Below are 9,132 nucleotides of genomic sequence, written 5' to 3' on the forward strand. Positions count from 1 at the left end.
ACCCTGCTCACGTTTAATGCAGGGGTCTATATTTTTAACCGGTGCTCATCTTTAATGCACGAGACTTCAATTTTTAACTCATACCTATTTTTAACTATCTCAAGCAGCAGTGACGAAGAATATGTGAAGAAGGCGGATCAAGCATTGTCAAGAAAATTCAGATCAAAGGGGAGAATTATTAGGAATTTGTCCTGATTTTTTACATTAGTTGAATTTATTCTTTTACTTTAAGGAATAGTAGAATATTAACCATAATTGTTTTACTTTTCCTTAAAGGAAACTATAGATGTCTTTCATATTTAACAGATTTCTTTCTTGGAGGAAAATGTTGTGGCCTCTATAAATTGCAAGACCTTCCTTCATACGACAAAAAAATAGCATCCACAATGCAGTCCTTAAGAGAGCCTTGTTTAGGAGGAGATTTTCTCTCAATAGTTTTTTTTCTTTTTATATTAGTTTTCTCATATGTAAGTTAATTGATCAAATCATGTTAAATTATTATGCCCAGCTTAGTATATGTTTCTTTTGTCATCTCATTTATCGTTCAAGGTTTACATTGTTAACTTTCACATGACGCCTTGTTATTTTCGACCCCAACAACCACATCAAGTGATTTTATTTTACTTTTCGTATTTACAATATTAATACGGTACCAATTGGTGAACTTTTTACGTCCTATACTTTTTAGCAAACATTTGTAGGAACTATATATAATAACATAGTTTGAACACAAATTCACAGTTAGATGGTCCTCAGTAGTGGTAGCAAAATGGTTAAAAGAAAACAGTTATTCACTCATATTATTCATTAAAAAATGGGTTGGATAATAAACTTTTTAAAATTGGGTCAAATATGGATAAGAACTCTATTATCCATTTAGAAAATGGATAACCAATGGATAACTAATGAGTTTAACTTTTATATTTGTAAAGCTTCAAATTGGGGGTTCCTCAAGTTTGGGAGACTAGGAATTCTCCCAAAGGTGATCATATCCAAGAAGTCATGGATAATATGGATATTCATATTATCCGCCGGTTAGCCCATTTTTTATCCGTATTAAATATGAGTTAGATCGGATAATTTATCCGTTTATATATTACCCGTTTTCGACCCAACCCGCCTGTTTGCCACTCCTAGTCCTCAAAGTCCTTTTCTCTTAGCACTTCTTCCTCAGTATCCACCAGATCAAGGCTTATTGGAATAAACAAGCATCTCTTAGAAATTATATAGAAAAGAAACCCAAGGAACAAAACTCTTGTTCTAGTAACGGTAATTCAATTAAATTAAATTTGGTATATTAGGGGTGGATTATGATGCAAAAGCTGTACTACTTGAATTTAGACGATGGAAAAAGAGTTTAAGTTTTATGTATATATAGTGTAAATTTCTTTTACATTATCAGGTCAGTTAAAATTACACATTTGATTTGCGGGTGGGAGAACAAACAAAGTCCTTGCAAATTTGGGTGTTCAACGTGATAGAAGTCAGGTGTCACGATCCGGATTTCCCACCCTCGAGAGTCGTAATGGCGCCTACTCGTGAAAGCTAGGCAAGTCGAATGTTACAGATTTTATTACTCTTTTTCCTTAACCTTTTAACAATTTTAAATTAACATGTGATCAACAGCGGAATAATAATAATAATAAAAGAAATGTGAAAGACGAAATCTGATAACTTAACTAAATACTAGTACGAAAATCCAAAATACCACTCTACCAAAACTGGTGTCACAATGTCACAAACCATCTACGAATACTACAAATAGTGGTCTGAATAGAAAAATACAGGTCTGTCTCTGAAATAAATAAAAACAAAATGGAAAGGAAAGAAGGGGACGCCAAGGCCTGCGGACATCTGCAGGACTACCTCGGGTCTCCGCTGGGCTGAAGGCAGCAACCTCGCTATGGTCCAAAAGCTCTAGTACTGGGATCTGCACACAGTGCAGAGTGTAGTATCAGCACAACCGACCCCATGTGCTGGTAAGTGTCGAGCCTAACCTCGGCGAAGTAGTGACGAGGCTAGGACAAGACTACATAATAAACTTGTGCGATTAAATCATATACGGCAATAATGATAACATAAACTAGCAGTTAAAGATTGGAAGATGGAACATGCTGCGGGGAATATCAAGTACTAACAGAATTTCAGTAGAGAAGCATAAAGAACACCATAATTTCATATCAACAAGAATAAGGAATAACAATAACGAATCAATATTCACTTTTATTCTTTCTTGTTGCGGCGTGCAACCCGATCCCAATCATATAATACTATTGCGGCGTACAACCCGATCCCAATCATATAATACTGTTGCGGCGTGCAACCCGATCCAAACCATATAATGATGTTGCGGCATGCAACCCGACCCCACCTGTCCACCTTTATTACTCCTTGTTGCAGCGTGCAACTCGACCCCATATAATATTGTTGCGGCATGCAACCCGATCCCCATATACAAATCAACATCAATCACAAAAGAATCCCGGCAAGGGAACAATAGTATAACAATAATATCCCGGCAAGAGAAATAATATCATAAGCAATAACATCCCGGCAAGAGAAATAATATCATAAACGATAACATCCCGGCAAAGGAAACAACAATATATCTCATCTCGTTTCCACAATCATTTCACAACCTAAGTCTCAACTTGAGCCAATGCTCCACAATGGTCAATTATCAAGAATACTTTCATAAGCCTTGTTCAACATTTAAAATCATCATATTAAGCATGAACAATACATAACGGAGTCACAACAATCATAGCATAAGACTCACAAGCATGCTTGATACCAACGTATAGATGCTCGTCACCACACCTATACGTCGTACTCAACACTTAACACATAGCAAATAAGACCACAACTCATATTCCCTCAAGCTAAGGTTAGACCAAATACTTACCTCAATGCACGAACACAATCAAGCCTCAACTATCGTCTTACCTCTCGATTCCACTTCCAATTCGCTTGTATCTAGTCACAATTTACTTAACGATGTCAATAAATGCTAAATAGACCAATTATAATGCATGAAAATAGGTTTTCTAATGAATTTCGCAAAAAGTCAAAAATCGACCCCGGACCCACTTGGTCAAAAACCGAAGTTCGAACCAAAAACCCGATCACCCATTCATCCACAAACTCAAATATATAATTAGTTTTGAAATCGGACCTCAAATCGAGGTCCAGATCTCCAAAATTTAAAAATCCTAAATTCTACCAAAAATCTCTCAATTTTCTATGACAATTCCTTGATTTTGAAATGAAATTATGTAAAAAGATTGATTAGATTGAAAGAAATGAGTTAGAAATGACTTACAAATGATGTGGAGAACAATCTTTCTTTGGGAAATCACCCAAAATGTTTTAGGGTTTGAAAAAGCTTGAAAAATGAGAAGAATCCCGTCAAAATCCCACTTAACAAGTCTCAATTGTCGCAATTGCGACCAGGGGTTCGCAATTGTGAACCTTTTGAAATCCTGTCAGCTTCGCATTTGCGAAAAAATAGTCTCATTTGCGACCCCTGCCCCTTTCGCATTTGCGACCAAAATGTCGCATTTGCGAGAATGGCCTGCCCAGGCTTGGTTCGCAATTGCGACGTCGGGGTTGCATTTCCCAAGCCTGAGGACTTTACATTTGCGAAGCCTGATCTCTCAATTGCGAGATCAGAGACCTGGGCAAAAATACCAAATACCAGCTGCAATTTCCTAAGTCCAATTCACCCCGTAGCGCATCCAAAACTCGTCCGAGCCCTCGGGGCTCCAAACCAAACATGCATGCAAGTCTAAAAATATCATACGGACTTGCTCGTGCAATCAAATCATCAAAATTACATCAACAACTATGAATTCAACCTCAAATTCATAAAACTACTCAAGACCACCAAAATTTTCATTTTCTCAACTATACGTTCGATTTATACCAAACCAATTCCAATCTTTACCAAATTTCAAAGATTCAACTTAATTATTATTTCAAACCTGTATCGAACTCCGAAACCAAAATACGGGCCCGATACCATCAAGAAAATGCATCATTTCACTTCAAAAAGCCTTTATATTTTCCAGCAAACAATTTTCTTTAAAAATTCTTTTCTCGGGCTTGAGACCTCGGAATTTGATTCCGGGCATATGCCCATATTTTACTATGGACCCTACGAGACTTTCCGATCACGGGTCCGGGTCCGTTTACTAAGAATGTTGATCAAAGTCAATTTTAATCAAATTTAAAGTCCAATTTCATTATTTCTCTTAAATTTCACATAAAAGCTTTTTGAAAATGCGCCCGAACTGCGCACACAAATCGAAGTGAGACAAAAAGAGGTTTTCAAGGCTTCAAGAGGCAAATTTGACTTCTAAAATAAAAGATGACCTTTAGGGTCATCACATTAGGATACATGAGCAAGGAAATATATATATATATACACACACACACCAAATTATTAATAAATGATCTTTAAATTGAAATCCGTATTTAGAGATCAACATGTAAAAAGAATGTAAATCGAATTCTCCTTCTCCAGATAATAGAAATGACGAGTTAAAAAACGTTTATTGATCACGCACAGCTATGCCTCCTAAGAGGTCTAGAAGTTATTAAAATATAATCCAGTTTACAAGTCCGGAGTCGAATCCCATAGGGAATTAACCTACTAATCACAACCACCAGTTCAACAAGAATTCAAGTAATCAATCTTCATAACTATTAAATAACGATTTGAGTATTCACTAACTAAGAGAAGAGTAATTAAAATGCAGTAATTTATAACGAACAGAGCAAATGTAATAGACAAGATTGGAAGAGTCCAGGATTATGCTTTCCCGTATTGTCGGAATCCTCACCGCTACATTTCCTATAAATTCGCCTAAGTATTGTCTACCGATCGTGAGTATTTTGGGCGTCATAATTTCCTTCCGAGCAGCTACCACAATTTACTAGATGTATTCTCTCGAACTACGCTAGCTGACACTAGTTTACCGCTCTCTATGATCGCACCAAGGTTTCATTACTCCTAATCCCAACTTTAAACCTTTCGTATTTATTCCTCATAGATGTTACGAGTGATGTGATTCAACAACTATCTAAATGAGTACCCCTTTCCAAGCAATACACACTAAATAGGCATAGTCAATTGAAAGCTCTTCAATCAATCACTATGAAAACGTAGTTGAACAAGTAGAGAAAAATCAAAGGCAAATTTGTATTAAACGTAGTAGAAAATCATCTTCCAATAGGTTTTATCAAAGCCTAGATTGGAGATTTTAGTTACTCATAATTGTATAAATAATCATAGTAATATTTAAAAGCATTAAACTACAAATTTAAGAAGAACGGAGAGAAAAACTCTTGTGATTCGTGCTCCAGAGTGTTCCATAGTCTTTTGCCTCTCCAATAATGTCTAACCCTCCAAAAACTAACCTTAAGAGGTATTTATATGGTGGGGATGAGGTCTGTACATTCAAACATAATGAGGAAATAAAAGTGACTCGGATAAGCATTGTCAGTGCGGTGCATTGCCAGAGGCGCCAACATTACTCAGCGAGGCGCCAACATTACCCCGCAAGGCGCTATTAGAGGCGCCAATGATAATGTCCTCGACAAAGCTTCGTACTGTCTAAGGTTTTGACTTTTTATTTCCTTTCACGTCCTCTTTTATTGCTCCATTTTGTAGTTTCAAAGAACCATTTCGTGCAACTTTTCTCCACTTCATGTCCAAGCATTCCTATACATAAAATAAACTTTATTAAGGTCAATTGTCGTACAAATTAGCATCCAAACAACAAGCAAGTAGAGCAAATACATCAAAATATACGGAATTATAGAACGACATTTATGCTAATGATTTGTCTTTGTAGCATTCACGGTCTTTGTCAAAACACTATTTATTTCTCTATTCGAAACCTCCATTGCCCACTCGTTTGTGGGTAATATGGGGTGGCAACCTTGTGGCGAACACCATATTTTTCTAACAACTTTTCAAAGGCTCGGTTGTAGAAGTGAGTGCCTCCATCACTGATTATTGCCGTTGGAGTGCCAAATCGGGTGAATATATTCTTTCTCAAAAATCAATTACCCCGTTTGCATCATTTGTAGGGAGTGCAACAGCTTTCACCCATTTTGACACATAGTCCACAGCTACGAGTATGCACTTGTTGCCATATAAGCTGAGAAAAGGCCCCATGAAATCGATTCCCTATACATCAAATACTTCCACCTCCTGGATTGGGTTCATGGGCATCTTATGTCGGCTGGAAATATTCTTGGTTTATTGGCATTTATCGACCAGTAGAAGCCCGACTCCAATACTTTAACAGTTGTCCTTACTCTCCCGAAATGGCCACCATATGGGGATGTGTCACAAGCATGCAAAATAGAAGATTGGTCTATATCGGAGATACATCTCTGGATCATGTTATCAACACAAATTCTGAACAGATAAGGCTAATCCTAAAAGTACATGCAACAATCGCGGAAGAACCTTTTCTTTTGTACAGAGGAAAGGTCGTAGGGAATAATACCGCTCATCAGGTAGTTTGCAATGTTTGCATACCATGGCGCTACCTCCAGGCTTGTGGCTAATAGTTTTTCATCCAAGAAATTCTCCACAATCCTTTCCAGCATATATAAGTGATCAACACTTGGTTTACCGTTCCCTTTCGGTCACGGATTTCCATTTCAAATTTTTACAACAGTAGCACCTATCGAATCAGGCACAACTTTAACTCCTTCTTCTCAATTAGGTACCTGAGAGGAACATGATCAATATAAATAATTACCTTTGAGCCTATCAGGTATGACCTAAATTTGTTAAATGCGAACACCACTGCTAGCATCTCCTTTTCGGTCTCTGTGTAATTTAGTTGGGCACCACTCAATGTCCTACTTGCATAGTAGATTGGATGTATGAATTTATCTTTTCGCCGCCAAAGAACTTCTCCCACAACATAGGCGCTTGTATCACACATTAGCTCAAAAGGTTGCTCCCAATTAGGTGCCACTATAATTGGTACAGTCTCCAGCCTCTTCTTCAACTCCTCAAAAGCTACCCTGCAGTCATTAGAAAACACAAAGGATGATCTTTTTAAGGCAAGTTACACAACGGGTTAGCAATTTTAGAAAAATCCTTTATAAATCGCCTGTAGAAGCTGGCGTGACTAAGGAAACTTCTTATGGCTTTGACGGAAGTGGGTGGAGGCAACTTCTAAATTCCATCAACCTTAGCACGGTCCACCTCAATGCCCTTACTTGACACTAGGTGTCCCAAGCGATACCCTCATGTACCATGAAATGACATTTTTCCCAGTTTAGTACCAGGTTAGTCTCTATACACCTCTTCAATACTCTTTTCAAATTCATAGGGCAATCATTAAAAGAGTTCCCCACCACTGAGAAGTCATCCATGAAAACCTCTATTATGTCCTCTACAATATCGATGGAGATGGCCATCATGCACCTTTGGAATGTGGCAGGTGCGTTGCATAGGCCAAAGGGCATTCTCTGAAAGGCATAAATGCCATGCGAATAGGTGAACGATGTTTTCTCTCTATCCTTCGGGGCAATATACATATAGTTATACCCCAAGTATCCATCCGGGAAGAAAAAATGGGACCTTCCCGCCAATCTATCTAACATCTGATCAATAAATAACAGCGAAAAATGGTCTTTTGGGTGGCCTTATTCAATCTTCAATAATCCATACAGATTCGCCATCCCGTGACTGTTCTTGTTGAGATTAACTTGTTGTTCTCATTTTGCACTACAGTCATTCCACCCTTCTTTGGCACACACTGAATTGGGCTTACCCGATGGAGAAGATGATTCCCGCATCTAACCACTTGATAACTTATTTCATCACCACTTCTTTCATTTTGGGGTTTAGCCTTCTTTGATGTTTTTGGAAGGTTTTTGCCCATCTTCCAGTAGAATCTTATGCATATAAAACGTTGGGCTGATACCCTTTATGTCTGCAAGGGTCTACCCAATTGCAGTCTTGCACTCCTTCAGAACCTGCAAAAGTTGTTCTACATGCACATCTAACAAAACATATGAGATGATAACAGGCAATGTTGAACTAGGTCCCGAGAAAGCATACCTGAGGTGAGATGGTAACGGTTTTAGCTCCAACTGTGGTGGCTCTTCAATTGATGGCAAAGCTGGAGAGGTCTTTCTTTCTTCTAATTGTAAAGGCTCGAATTCGAGCTCTCTTTTCTAGTACCCTTGGCCTTCAAGGGACAAAACCAACTCTGCTAAGTCCTCACTATCTACCTCTTCTAAGTTTATCAGGCAGGCTGTTAGGGGTCTTTTGCGTTCAATGCCTCATCTTCCTCCTCGAGAATCACATTTTCAATCAGAGAGAAATTAGCAAACTCACTGGGTCACTGCATAGACTTCTGTACATTGAACATTATTTCTTCATCGTTTAGTCTCATCTTTAGCTCCCCAGTTTCACAACCAATTAGAGTTCTCCTTGTGGCCAAGAATGGTCTTCCCAAAATTATGGGAATCTCTTCATCAACTTGGCAGTCCAGAATGACAAAATCTATCGGAAACACAAACTTTCTAACCTGCACAAGTACATCATCAAGTATACCTGATGGCCTCTTCACCGTTCGATTGGCTAGCTGTAGTAACATGGATGTGAGTCTTGTCCTTCCAATCCCTAACCTTTTATAGATAGATAAGGGCATCAAGTTTATGCTCGCCCCCAAATTACACAATGTTTTGGCAAAAGCATAGCTGCCTATGGTGCATGGAATTGTGAAACTCCCAGGGTTGGATAGCTTCTCAATGATAGGTCTTGTTATGACCGCAATACATGTCTAAGTCAGTGTCAAAATTGATGAGTCTTGAAAGTCGAACTTGCTAGACATCAAGTCCTTCATTATTTTTGCATAATGGGGCATCTCCCTCAACGCATTAATCAGTGGAATGTTCACCTGAATCTGCTTCAACATCTCCATGAATTTTTTATATTGCTCATCCTTCTGATATCTGGCCAACCTCTGCGAGAAGGGTGCTGGCAGTCGCTTCTTTCCTATGACTTGAGTTAGATCCTGCTCAGACACTTTTTCTAATGCCTTCTCTTGCACTTTCTTAGTCTCCTTTGCAAACCTCTTTCTCTTTGCTTAG

Source organism: Nicotiana tabacum, chromosome 6 (assembly GCF_000715075.1).
Source record: "Nicotiana tabacum cultivar K326 chromosome 6, ASM71507v2, whole genome shotgun sequence".
In the NCBI taxonomy this organism is placed as follows: domain Eukaryota; kingdom Viridiplantae; phylum Streptophyta; class Magnoliopsida; order Solanales; family Solanaceae; genus Nicotiana; species Nicotiana tabacum.